The sequence below is a fragment of the Brienomyrus brachyistius genome, chromosome 19 (assembly GCF_023856365.1).
Source record: "Brienomyrus brachyistius isolate T26 chromosome 19, BBRACH_0.4, whole genome shotgun sequence".
NCBI classification, from domain to species: Eukaryota; Metazoa; Chordata; class Actinopteri; order Osteoglossiformes; family Mormyridae; genus Brienomyrus; species Brienomyrus brachyistius.
Window position 1 is genome coordinate 7181586 of NC_064551.1, and position 15348 is coordinate 7196933.

The window sequence follows — 15348 nt, forward strand, 5'->3', positions numbered from 1 at the left end:
CTCTTCCTCGTCTAATTCCTACTCTTCTTACACTCTAACCTCTAGATATTTCCAGAATTACTGGATGGATAAACTGAAAATGCACTTTTAAAGGTGAATGTGTTCATGCGTGATAGTTATGTGCGTCCCTGTATATTAGCATGTCTGATTCGAATTTAGCCATGAATGCATCTCCAATTACGACCCACTTTTTAACTGGAACAAACAGTAGTTTCAGTTGGACCGCTGAAGTTGTACTCGAATGACTATCGGGATGTGGGGGAGCAGAGCCCTGCACGGGTCTGATTTTGTCAAACCCACCCGTACCCGTCATACTAAACCCCTATCCGAACCGTTATCCAATAAAAATAAAATAAAATTCTGCACCCAATCTGACCCACTATAACTAAATATCGACACCTGACCCGCACCCGAATGAAAATCAGTCAGATAGTCAAAATTAAAGACATAAGATTATTGCCACAACAAACGACCAGTGGCATGTGCAATATCAGTTGAAAAGGCATAGCCAAATGAAAACGTTGCTTAATAACAGCCTAATAATAAGCAAAACAAACAGTAGTAGCCTACCTCCAAACTCAAATAATGTTTGATATTGCCATGTCCACACATAGCCTTACCAGCTTACAGTCAAATGTGTTAATAAAACTAAAATTATATATATGCTGGGATAGCGAGAATAGATCTTGCAGTATTAGCAATATTGAAAAACAAATACTCATGCGCTCTTCACCAAGACAAGATGTCTTTAGGTGTTTTGTAATCAATGTAAGCAGCCACTTCGTCCTGATACTGCGGGGCCTAATCACTGGAATCTTCCACATCTGACAATGTGTCAGTTCGCTTCTGCATGTCGTATCTGTATAACTATGCATGTGACAGTTAAAAGAATCGTAAGTCTTGAATTTAAGTCACATCAAAGATAGGCATAAAATTGTTCTCTTTTTTGAAGTAGCCTGTGAGGGAAAGCAGGCTACCCCTGAAGTTCAATAAGTTTGTTAAAGGATTGAAATAATGCTTTGATGTGTTGGAGTTTGATTTCGGAACTTTACAGTGTCTATGGCCATATGTCTGGAGAGATTTATTATATGACACGGCTTGGCTTTGTTGCTATATACCCCATGCAGTCACTGTGTGTGAAGCAGTTTTCATTGTCCCTACTTCTGCTGTGAGGTGCTTGTTCACATTCTGCATATGGTGTCTTGTTCTAGTAACTAAACAGTGTGGATTGGTTGGATTTTTATTGCTTTTGAGGGATGTCAGTGTAATTACAATGCAGGGAAACACCTAGCAGAACACTTCCGCGTCTGAAATGCACTGTAAATGCTGTTGAGCTGCACTGGATTGTGTGGCCACACCCACTTTCATTCTGGCCGACATGCAGTTTCATTTCTGCCTACGTCGCTTGTCCAAAGTCCAGTTTATATTACTGTAATACTTCACCCCCTGCTGACCATAAAGAATAATATTTTGTTTGTGTATATGTTTAAATTCAGTCTTCTAATGATGTTATACAGTACATGCTACACCCGTACAAACAGCCTAGAGCCCATTGTGTTCCGTGAGAGACTTACCCCTTAGTTTCTGCCCAGTTTTTTCGGAAAAGAACTTTATACTTGGAATTGATTTTGCGTATGATTCCGTCAAACTGAAAGTAAATCCAGGGTAACATGATCAAGTTTTCATAGCCTATAGTTCTTATAATATTGTCGAGACACAATAAAGTAGTTTTAGAATTAAATGTAGATGGCTCTGTGTTTTCTGTAATATTGTTACTATGCAGCTTCAAAGAATGTGTATACAGCTAGTTTAGCAGACTCTAGATTAAGTTGTCTTTTTATAGTATTTATCATTTATCCATTTTACACTGTTATGCTGTATTACTAGGCCCATTAAGCCCAGTCTTTTAGTTATGATTGTTTTAACGATTACTAATGATTTTTAACGATTAAACAGTTGAGTTTGGTCATTTTTTAAGTCTACACTGATGATTTGCAACATCTTGCAGTAATTCTATATTTGAATATATAATTCATGTCGCATGGCGCTCCTTACTAGAATGTTTACGATTCTTTTATTTGCATTTTCTCTTGTTGCAGGACCTTGAAGAACAAATCTTACCTTATGCTTCCTTTGAGATGTTTTTCATATCACCCAGATTTCACACTAAAAGCGAAAGTTCCCAGCAGATGTGACATCACATAGATATTCATATCAGGTCAAAATCGGGTCTATTGCTCCAGAACCTTTTCTGAACGTATTTGGGACGCACCAAGCTGGTTCAGTTTCTGAACGTCTGGCCAATTCTCTCATTATTTTACTGTGCCATATAATATATTGCAATGCAGTTGTGAAGGGCGTGTTTGCTAGGTGTATTGCGTAGGTGTTGTTATCTACTGCGGCACGGTGCAGGCGGAAAACGAGGGGGACAATCCACTTGTGGCTCCAAGAGACAACAGGGGTTTACTGGGAAAACTAAAAAGGATACTGGGGAAAAGTACCAAAACAGAAGGACCACAAGGGGTAAGAAAACAGGAAAAATACAAAATTAAGTAAAACCATGAAACAAAGCATAACTAACGAATGAGCAGATACACAGGGAATAGACTTCAGCAGTAGGGCAGAGGAACAAACACACAGGAACATGAATATAACAATAACCAGCTAGAGAACAGAGCAGACACAGGCACCTAAATACACACAGGGAATAAGGGCAAAAGGGCACAGGTATAACGCAATAATGAATTAACCAATCAAGGGAGACACAGGAACAAGAAACAGGTGGAACACAGAACTAGGGGGCTTAGACATACTTTGGCATTGGGAATACGAAGCAAAACTAATCAATAATAAAATCAAAAGGTAGAAAACAAAACTAGAAAAGCACAAATGGAGGGTGAACCAAGCGCATGAAGACAGACAAAAACAAACACTGAGGAACAGGGAACTAACAAATACAAATAACAGGCGAGGCTAGTCAGTGACCAGCTTCAAACCCATGCTAGTCCCTTAGAACTGTCACCTGGGCTTCTTGTTATTGAGAATGTGTCTATTCCCCTCTGTTTTAATGACAGCGGTCTATTCCACTGCAGTGTATGTCATAATAATTATGTCATAATAAAAAGTAAACCAAATACATTATTAGATAATAGGTGTAATGCCATGCTAAAACTTCTGGTTTCTTTTAAAACTTCACTGGTTCCTAAAGTTGTGAAATAATAGTAACTAATAAATGAAATAATTACTGATTATAGTCTTGGTGCCGTATGACTTCCTGAGATCTGGCTTAAACCAAACGAATTGGCACTAAATGAATCTACTCAAGCTGAATACAACATAATCCTCCACCAAATCAACAAGGTGGTGTTGCTGCAATATTTAAGTCTAACCTGTGCCTGAGAAAAGTTGTTATAACTTTAGCACATTTCAAATTCTTGTTCTTAGTCTTGCTGGCTCATCTATTTGTAATTCTTCACCTACAGTCGTCATCGTTATTGTGCGTAGACCGCCTGGTCCCTTCAGTAATTTTCTAAAGGAGTTTGCATTTTTCTTTAACCTTACCACTACTGACAAACCCATGATTGTTAGTGATTTTAATATTCACATGGATAATGACAGTAATCCTTTAACAACAACGTTTGCTGCTATTCTTGACTGTTGGCCTGACTATATTCTGACACACACCTATAACTATGGTGTCCTGGTGGAACACGCATGTATCATCCATCAGAATCTTCTACTTTCAGATCATTACTTGTTAATGTTTGATATACAGTATAGCCTTCCTTCAGCCCAAGCTCCAAGGTACAGTATCAGACGTTCCATAGCCTCATTATCTACAACAATCTCAACAAACTTCCACAGTCCTTCAGCCTTAAATCTGAAGCCACATGTGAAAATGAACAGGTAACTGCAAACATTGAGCAATTGTTTCACAATCACTAGTGATTTCACAAGCACTAGTGACTTTTAGGTATGTGTATCTCTCCCGATAGATAACAAAAACAATCCTAAATTCCTGTTTCAGTCTGTCTCGGTTAACACAGAATTCTTCAGTGTTAAATTCACAGGTTCCACAAGCTCTGGGGAGTGATGATTTTATTTAATCGTTTAATGGTAAAATAGCTAAGATTAGACAGACGATCTGGAGCACATTCCCACTTTCTGCTAGTCCTATTCATACTGATAATGACACCTTTGAATCTTTCTTTCCTGACAAACTATCAAAACTTCGGGCCATAATTTCCTTCTGCAAATCTTCTACTAACCTTGTAGAGCCAATTCCTATGAATCTTCTTAAGGAGATAGCGCCACTGATTTGCACTACCCTGTGCAACTTGTTAAACTTTTGTCTTAGGCTTGGATATACCTTTTAAAATGGCTGTTATTATGTCACGCCCCACATGCCTCTTTCCCCCATGTTCTCTGTGGTGTCGCGCTAAGGAGCCACACCTGTTCCTTGTTTGACCCTGTCTCTCGTTTCAGCCCTCGTGTGGATCATCCCAGGTGCCTCTCGTCTGCACCTCATCTGTGGTGTATATAGTGACTGCGTGTACTCATCCATTTACCCTGCACCATGTGCTTCTCCCCCGATCTCCCTGTCTAGTTTTTTGACCCCTTGTGGTCCATTCCCTTTTGCCTTTATCTTGTGTTTGGTTTGTGTAAGGCCTCTTAGTTTTTTCCCTCACGGCCTGCCTTCGCCTCCATGATTCCTGCATTGTGACATATTAGATCTATTCTCAAGAATCTAAATCTTCAACCTAGTGATTTAGGTAATTATAGACTCATATCAAATATTCGTGGTCCAGGCAGCAGCTTACACCCCACATTCATACATACTGATAAATCAGGAAGGTCAGTGATTGAGGAGGAATCGCAGGCACATATTATTGAATGGCGGAGATGGGGAGGATGAGGAAAGGGATGTAACAGAGCAAACAACAGCAACTAAACCTACCTCACTCACCCATCAGGAAGACGGTGTTGGAGACTCTGGGGACGCAACCAAACACGACACTGAACGACAAACAGAGAGTAACGCAGGGACGAAATACACAAGAAGTGGACGACAGGTCAAAATTCCAGCTCGGTACAAAGACTGACAAAAAAGTGAGTCCCCGGACAACAGTTTACAGTTAAAAGTGGTAATGTTATTCACAAACGTACACATGTTTCTAGTGCTATGTGGCAGGAATCTCAATGTTGTATTATTTAAACATGAGGCTGTATCATAAAAGGGGAGGTGTAATGACAGGTCAAGAGTGGCATCTAGTGGACAAGGTGTATGAGGTGAGGGGTAGGAGGATAATGAAGATGGAGGAATGCAACACGGTTAATGCTTGAAGCACTGCGTGTCTGAAAACGTTACAGGGATCGCTGCCATTGGCTGTGGATGAACTGAGCTGTCAGTGCTGTCACTCCAGCTTCACCCCTCCTTGTGGAATTGGAGTGCTGACGTTCAGGGACTCCCTATGCCTGAGTTCCTGCGTCTCCCTCCTACTTATGCTGCTATTGCCATGTCTGCTGGAGCTTACATACTGCACTCGCATAACTGTTTGCACTGCCTATAGTCTCCCCTTTTTTGGCTAATGTACTTTTTTATTGGGGTGTCCTCCATGGAGCCCCAAAAATATCAAGATATTCTACCTATCCTGCTGTTTGTGATGCCTCTACTACATGTGACCTCCTTCTGCCCTGGCCGCCCATTGTCCTTGCGTTGTCTCTCCTTCCTGTCTACCTGCATGCACTCTGACAATATCACATCCGCCAGTCCCACTGCTAACCTGTCTGGAATGAGTTCGTCATGTAGGGTACCATAGATACAGTGTTCAGCTAGTGCATATACTGCAGGACACTTATAAATGACTCGACAGTCTTATGTTCTCTCTGCTTTCTCTTATGAAATTTGGCCCGTTCGTAGATTACGTTTCTTTACACAATAAAGCGTGAGTTGAACCCATCTCATACATTCTTGTAAATACTCCTTTATTCCTCTCTCTGAGAGTCAACCCTCTTAGGATATCATCTCATCTCATGTCTAGCAGCTCCTGTTGGTTTGGGTCTGTATTGTCTTCCTGCACTGCCATAACTGACTCAAAAAGGTGGAAAGCTGGCTTTGCAGAGAAGATGCTCACATTTTGCTCCCCTGAGAGAGCATCAGTGAAGTCTGTCAGTGGGTTGAGGATACTGTTGATTGCTTTGATTACCGAGATCTTTCATTGGCTTGACTTAAAGAAAATGTAATGAAAAAAAAGTGACACTAATGAATACATACATCAGCAAAAGTATGAGCCCAGGAATTATTTGTATTTTTATTACATTTAAATGCAAGTTAAACAAAATTAAACACTTCCGCAAAACCAGAGCCGACGCTCCACCTTCTGGTCACATACTTTCTTGCATTCATGAAACGCATTTCATCCACAAAATTCACAAAATGCAAATTAATTTTGTATACGAAAATAAGCACTTGACACTCGGGGCCCCATATTTGGCCACGATAATCGTGTGGTGAAAATCTGATATTGTGACAGCTGTAATTGTTTTCAATGGTGACAATACAATACAATACATACTGTATAATCCAGAACACACGAAAGATGCCCCCTGCCCCAATCAGCAAAATGTACGATGAACCACAGGGACCCCCCCCACCCCCAGTAAACCTTGGCTTTGTGCGGCTAATGAAGTTTGGACCTTGTGGAAAAATAATTAAGTACCCAGGTCTATGATGTCGCTGTAGTGATATTCAATGGGACCCAAAGCTGCAATACTTTGGTCCCCAAGACCAGTTCCTTACATGTCATTTCCATATCTGCTGCCAATTATTATTAATCAGTAAGCCAGAAATTCAATGTGTGTGCAAGCTTCGCTGCAATAAAGGACAGAAATACAAAATCTGTGTATAATTATGGAACGATTAAAATCATGTGTACACAGTATCTAGTAGTGCTAAAACATGCTTCCTTGTGCCATGTCTGCTTCTTCACTTGTATCTCTTCAGCTTCTCTTGCACCTCAGCAACTGCCTGCACATTTTCCTGGCATCGCAGCAGCCCTATCGATTCATGGAAGGCACAGTGGACGACTTGCACTATGTTGCTCCTGGACAGTTGCACTGCGATGTCAGTCATGTAACTGGGGTGGTGACAGTGGTGCATTAACACCAGGATGGTAGGTTTGTCTTCTGGAAAAATTTTAAACCAAAAGAGTTAGCATGTGTAACCGACAGACACTGTCTGGTACACAAAATAAAAGGGGAGGGAGATGCTTGATGGTGTGAAGAAAGCAGCAAATGCTGATGTCCAGTTATAGATGTCTGCTGCTTTAGATTTCTAGGATAGGCTGAAGGCTCACCATGACCCTGTGCTGGACAAGTGGTCAAGGAAGCATGGATGGAAAAGTTATACAGGTCAAGGTACTTTCACTTTGTACTTTCAACAGATTTGATAACCCTGCTTCTGCCACTACAGCAAGCCAAGTCAGCACTCCCACCTCCTGCTGATGTTGTACCTGTCCGGTTCTCAACCCTTCACCTCCCCCATCAACTACAGATGCTCTCCATCCCCCCCCAGGTCACCATCACAGGCACTGCAACCTTCCCCTCCCCTCCACCATCACTGCATATCAAGTCAGCAGGGAGCTGAGGAGATTCCACAGCTGGCCTGGATAGGATATGGCCAAGAATGCTTAGAGCCTGTGTTGGATTTCAGGGTAACAGTAACATACAGCAGTGACTGAATCCTGACTCACCTATAACTCTGGCCATGGCTGCCTCAATATCTGTATTAATCCGAGACATAACAGCACAGAAGACCAGGATGACATCGCAGCTCTCTGCACTGCATAATTTTATCTTTAGGTTCAGCTTCTCCATGAAGGTATTATGGATATTAAACGTTTCTCCGACAATCAGCATATGGATGTTCACTGTGGAAAATTAAGAAAAGTTGTCATTGTTGTGAACAGTAAGTTCACAAGAACACGTTCAGAAAATAGATAGCAGACTTCAGAAGCACTGGACAGATTAAGTGAAAAGGTCTAATTGTTCTTCTTAGAGCTTGAGGTTAACTAGGAGAAACCTCGAGATAAACAACACATTGAATTTTCTGTAAAATATTTCCCATCTTGAGTCAGTTGTAGCATTGTGTCAACAATTTATTTAGACAATCACACTGGAATTGATGGAAAAGAATCCTTGTCAAACTAGGAACGCACACACACACACAGACATACGCACACACACACACACACACAGACATACGCACACACACACACACACACACACACACACACATACGCACATGCACACACACACACACAAACACACACACACACAGACATATGCACACGCACATACACACACACACACACAGACATACGCACACGCACACACACACACAGACATACGTGCATGCACAAACACACACACACACACATACGCACATGCACAAACACACACACATACGCACATGCACATGCACACAGACATACGCACATGCACACACACACACAGACATACGCACATGTACAAACACACACACACACATACGCACATGCACATGCACACACACACAGACATACGCACATGCACACACACGCACACACACAGACATACACACATGCACACACACACACACACACAGATATACGCACATGCACACACACACACACAGACATACGCACATGCACACACACACACACACACACACACACACACACAGACATACGCACATGCACACACACAATAACGTCAATAAAAGAAGTTTATATTACATTGTGGGGGACATCTGGTCCCCACAAAGTAATATAGACCTAATCCACACACACACACACACACACACACACACACATACACAAATATATAATATCAAATAATATAATATATTTGTTCCGGGTGCAGTGAATCCTGGTGGACACCGTACAGCAGACACATAAAACTGCTCACATTACCAGTCTGGCAGTGGGCCAGTAGACAGAATGCAGTGCTGTCATTCTTACCAGCAATAATGCAAGATTGCTGTACAAACCACTGCAATCTGAATTCAATGTTTTCTGCTTGACAAGAATTTCAAGTTTCAAAGACAAAATGCTGCATTGCCTTCTACTGCCAAAGTGTAGTTTTAGATAAGTAGTTATGATCCCGCTACTTACGCATGTATTTTGTACACATTGTGTGCATGGCTTCCTGCCCAGTGGCCAGAATGAGTCTGGGATGTGCTACAGTGCCGTGTATGTAGAGTTCACTGGAGCCCCTAAACAGTCTTTACCTTTTTTGGGTCCTATGAATGATTTTTTGCTACACTTGGTAACCTTCGTCGCTGGCACCTTATCCAACGGGGTGCGATCAGCGTTAGACTTTTGAGCCTCCAGAGGAACTTCACAAAAGATTATTAGACCATGGTAAAAACACACATAATATCACATTTGTAGGACATACAGTAGAAGTTACAAAACATACTTTTTTTTAAGTCGACTGTTACAGTCATGTGAAAAAATTAGGACACCACATTAAACATTTAGTTCGTTATTAAGAAATGTCTTTCAAATTATATCTGTAGATAAAACTATGAATCTAATGCAAAAACAAGAAACAAATTCATTTATTTAAGAAAAGAAATTAACTAACATGCTAATTTCCACTGAGGAAAAAGGTGTCCCATATCAGGTGAAAATGATTAGAACATCGTTACAGAGCTTTTTGGTGGAGCCTGTCTTATTTAAACCATAGACATTTTGTTGATTGTTGAAGTAAGTTGTTGAAGGATGCTGAGATCCAAAGAGCTCTCCGAGGCCCTCAGAAAGATGATTGTAAATGCATATGGATCTGGGAAGGGATATAAAAAATCTCAAGAGTTTGGAATCAGCCACTCCACTGTCAGGAAATAATTTTCAAGTGGAGAACATTTAAAACAACTGCCAGCATGGCCAGGGCAGGTTGTCCTAGCAAGCTAAGCCCAAGAGCAGACTGCAAGATGCTGAAAGTAGTCTCAGAATATCCTAAAATATCATCAGGGGTCATACAGGAAGCTCGACACAGTGTCGAAGGAGTCCAGTCTTTGTCTCAGGTCACTGGGTAGCGTCCATGTCTCGCAGCCATACAGCAAGACATGGCGCACCAGGACTCTAAAGACTTGGACCTTTGTCCTCTTGCAAAGATATCGGGAGCCACACACCCCTTTCCAGCGACCTCAAGACCCCCCATGCTTTTCCAATCCATCTGTTGACTTCATAGGAAGAGTCACCAGAGACATGAATGTTACTACCTCCTGATGCAGTTGACATTCTGTCTGCAGACAGACACACTGCTGATGACTGTGCCCAAGGTTTTAGTATTTAGGTAATAACATTAATTCAGATCATATTCAGGTAAAAAAAAAAAAAAATCAAATACGGGTTGTAGTGATTCTGACTTGATGCCATGACCTCCATATGGTACCACCGGCAACATCAATACAACCCTCAGCAACCTCGAGGGTCTTGTCACAGAAGGTCTCCCACATCATTTTAGGATCGGCAATCGCATCCAAGTCTGCAAGTTCCTCACACAAACTACATGCAAACTCATTGGAAACAGCCTGATCTTGGAATCGGACCAGTCTCATTCTCCTGGTAGGTGGTAGCCTACTGGACCTGAGCTGAATCTTCAGAGTAGCAACAGCAAGTCTATGCACAGAATTCACAAACTGGGCACTTCTGTAGACCCTGCAGTTTTGAAGGAGCCTCCATCAGCTGCCCATTAGGACGTGATCAATCTCCTTTGCTGCACCACCAGTATCGGAGCAGGAAGTCCATTGATTTGCTCCGAGCACTGAAAGCAGGGTCCAGCGATCCACACCACCTGACCTTTTTCAAAGTTGAAGAACGTGGAATCACTTCCACCATGGTCACCAGACCCATGGGGACCAACACAATCGTCAAAGCCACTGAAATCACCCACGACCAGGGCAGTCTTGCTTCATGGATGCTCATCAATCACTGACCAACGTTGTGAGTACAATGTCTCCCTCAAGAGACAAAACTCACCACGATCGGAGCGTACACTGAGACAGCAGACAAGATACTCAAGGAGTCTCATAATACGCTCTTTGACAAGAGTTACATGAGACACCAGCAGGAGGAGCCGATCCGCCACAGCAACAGCTACTCCCTGAGTATGGCAGCCATCAGAGTGACCAGACCAATAATAGGTGTACCCACTTAGAGATTTGGCTACTCCCCAGTTTCCATACCTCAGAGAGTGCTGCCACTGAAATGCAGAGTTTACAAAGCATATCTGACAGCAGGGGAAGATGGTCATCATGCCAGAATTCCAAGACATTCCACATGCCTACCCAGGTGGGCCAACTTTAGATTAGGATCTGAATGTCGCCGTGCAGCGAGCGTCACCTCAGCACCACCCCAGGTCCAATCCCCACCCGGCCTGACCCCGTTGGAGAGCCAACGGTTCTGAAGGCTTTCCCCCATCCCCTTCATGACGCGTGCAGCCTTCCTGTGGGCGGCAGAGCTACTCCCACAGAGAGCAGAAAACAGTCCCTTCTACTTAATTTTGTTAGTGAACTTGCCAAATATAACTGTCACTTAAAAGGTCAAACAATTAGTAGTATTGGTCCAGTTAATTGCAATATTTAACCTTCATACACATTGTGCACATCGTCACCTGTCCACTGGCTTTAGAGGTCACTGTCTGTATGCATGTACAGTTCACTCAGACCCCAAGACACCCTTTACCTCCAGAGAGGGCAATGGAATGTTTCATTTTTGATACAAGCCATACCCGGATCAGAATTACTCTCCTCTCCTTTTGGCTTGGTGTCCATCCTGTGAAGCTCGCTGTCATTGGTGTTGTTTGGCCTGTTGGCATCCTGAGTAGCCATTGGTTGCTGCTCCACCTCTGATTGGGTGGGAGGGACCTTGGATTGTGGGACCTCAGCATGCAAATCAACATACCTGCAGAGTGTATGTAATACAATACATATATATGTAATGAAATACTGTTGAGTAATCTCCTGAAAGTTACTATTAACTTATACAATTAAAAATATGCTAAATCAATAAATAGGGGCATGAGTTTTATACAGGATATAAATACAGACATGCGTTTGTGCTTTGTGTTATTTATGTGCAAAAATAAGTTACCGTAAAATAAGTTAATCATATCATTAAGATTTTTAATATTCTCTTGAATTGTTGATATGTAAACTGTGTAATTTCTTACAGATTAGTAGTGCTTTATAGCTTGCATATCTTTCTTGCGTGTGTGGTGGGTATTTCTCAGTTATAAATGTAATCACATGTTTTGCTTGCAATTTGTGAAGATAACTAATTAAACTGATTAATGTCCTGGCTGTGTGCCCATTATCTGTGTTAATACTTGGTTCCGCTGCAGAGGGCCTCTTTCTCAACTTGTACCTCTGCAGTGCTAAATACACCTTGCTGACTGCTTCATCAATTTCCTGGCATTGCGGCAGCTCTAATGATTTGTGGAAGGCACAGTGGGCAACTTTTTCCACTGTGTTGGTCCTGGACATTTGCACTGTGATGTTGGTCATGTGACTGGGGTCGTGACAGTGGTGCATGAACAGCAGGATGACAGGTTTGTCTTCTGTGGAAATGAGAAACCAAACAGGTTACTGTGGGCTCTGATAGACGCTGTTGCCTCCCCTCCTGTATCTTAAATAAGGTGAGAACAAAGAAAAGCTGTGAGGTTTGCTCCCTAGAATACGCTCCTGGCTCAATATAAACCTTTAGTACACAAGTATTCAGTAATGCTGGCAGTGGCCCAGTGGACAACAGGAAGTGGACTGACTATTTCCAGCAATAATAATACCGAACTGCAGAAAATACCCCGGCTGTAAACTCCTAACAGCCTCTGCATTCATTTTTTAATTTTCAGAAATAAAATGCTGCATTTCCTCCATACTGTACCATTTACTGCTCAGGAGTTAAAACTATTCTCTCTGCATTAGACTGATCACATTAACCTGCAGGCCTGTCTGCTTATTGCTGATCACTCATATTAACACTTTTTTTGCACTTTCTGCAATAGAATCCCTTAAGGAAACACGTTATGAAGTTGTAGTATAACAATCGTATTTTCTTAGACAACTTACTCATGACATCAGCTGCACTTGAATCCACACATTGTCCAACTTGCTCCTTCACAGCAGGAAAAACATGTCATGTTAATCAAAGCAATATTCACAAATCTAAATAAAAATGTGAACTTTAGGACATAAAGCCATAAAATCAGCACAAACCATATGCAAGTAATATATATTAAACACGTGAGTCCATAATATGGACGGGGTAGATGAGGGGGGCGGGGCACGCGGGGGATCGGACGAGCGGGGCATGACAGCTCAGGGGCCCAACAGTGAAATCACTCCATTAACCCTTGGATCTGAGCAAGCAACCATTCAATTACAGGCACAGCGGCCAAACACACTGAGCCACACATGCAGTTTTTATATTTTACCTTGATGAGAGTCATGATCTGTCTCCGAACTTGAAAATTACATCCACCTGGCAGGAGTTCATTAAGATCCTCCCTTGTTAATGTGAGAATATCTGGATCATAAGGTACTGCCTCTGAAGGGGAAAAATTAATTTCAAAAACACGATACTGTATATGTGTCTCTGTAGCTTTTCTAATATCACATCATATTTACAGCAATTTCATTGTCTCAAATATCAGCCATCTACTCTGACTACTTCACAGAGTTGGGTAATTCAGGTCCAGAGAGTGAAACTCCGGACCGGGATCTTCTTTCAGCCAAACACTAGAATACTCTGTAACTCTGTAACTCTTTATGCTCAACTGGTTGGTTGAAACAAAATCTTGGTCTGGAGTTTTACTCTCTGGACCTGAATTACCCAACTCTGTAAAGTAGTCATTGCAGATACCACAGGATGAATGAGGGGCAAGGCAGGAAACTCAGTGGGCAGGATGCCTGTCTGTTATACTGTAGAAGACCCTGATATCTGCATATTTGGCTGCAAATGGAAAGAATTATACACCCCTTTGGAGACTACTATTGAGATAACTTTTTGTGTTTTTATATTAGAAGTCTGACCAAGTACATAGGACACAATAGCGAAAAACATGGAACCTGCTCTTCCCAAGTGTGCTTGATATCTGTATTCCACCCCTGCTGACCATAAAGAATAGTTTGTGTTTCTCTGTATGTGTTTGTGTTTGTAAATGTATTTTGTTTATGGTGTTTATATATGCTACTGTACACCCGTATGAGGAAGCAACCTGACTAGAGCCCACAGTATACTTACCACTTAGTTTGCGTGCAGCGTCTTTAGAAATGAGCTTGATTTTTTCCCTCAGTGTCTGTGTACTCATCTGTCAAATTGAAAGTGAAATCATTTGTTCCAAGGTTAAATGGTAAGTTTTTATAGCCTATAGTTCTTCAAGTCATCGTGAAACAATAAAAATAGTTTTAGAAGAAAATGTAGATGGTTCTGTGTTCCTGTGTTACATTCATGCCTGTGCAAGCAATTTGGGAGATCATATCAAACGCTGGATAGCATTATTTTTAAGTCCTGCTTTTTCATTTGAACTTAATGGCATGTAAGTTTAGATGAAAAAAAGTCTGAAACTATAAACCTGAACTGCTAATTTACAATGTCTGAATACTGCTATTGGATATATAATTCAAGAAGGGCAGTGCTTACCGGATTGTTCATGGTTATTGTATTTTATTTTCCTTTTCTCTTGGCTCATGAAATAGAAGAACAAACGTCTCCCGTCACAGTTCCTCCCCCGGGAGTCCCTGACTGAGGCTTCTGCCCTGCCCCAGTACACCAGTCTCTACCTGGAAAACCTGCTCCACTGGTTCCTATCCCCAGTCCCTCCTCTGCTGCCAGAAAATGCTGGAAGAACAAAAGGGATTTACCTACTTCAGCAGTGACGTTCGTGTCTCTGGTGAATTGCAGGGGGGGTCATGAGGTCGCTGGAAAGGGGTGTGTGGCTCCCGAAATCTCTGCAAGAGGACAAAGGTCCAAGTCTTTAGAGTCCTGGTGCTCCCTGTCTTGCTGTGTGGCTGTGAGACATGGACGCTACCCAGTGACCTGAGGCGAAGACTGGACTCCTTCGATACTGTGTCTCTTCAGAGAATCCTTGGGTACCGCTGGTTTGATTTTGTGTCAGACGAGCGGTTGCTAGAGGAGTCCCGAATGAGGCACATTACCTGCATTGTTAGGGAGCATCAATTACGGCACTACGGCCATGTGGCGTGATTGCCTGAAGGTGATCCGGCTCACGGGCACCTGTTGGAGGGTGGGACTGTACCGTGGGTCTGCCTGGGGGGGTCGCCTGCCAGGATCCCGAGGAGTTTCC

At 42.2% G+C, this 15348-nt stretch overlaps 1 protein-coding gene across 1 annotated transcript in view; it reads right to left on the bottom strand.

The window, feature by feature from the left end:
* The window catches only part of LOC125714596 (uncharacterized), a 272791-nt gene that overhangs the window by 53255 nt on the left and 204188 nt on the right, over positions 1-15348 (bottom strand). The window lies entirely within an intron of this gene.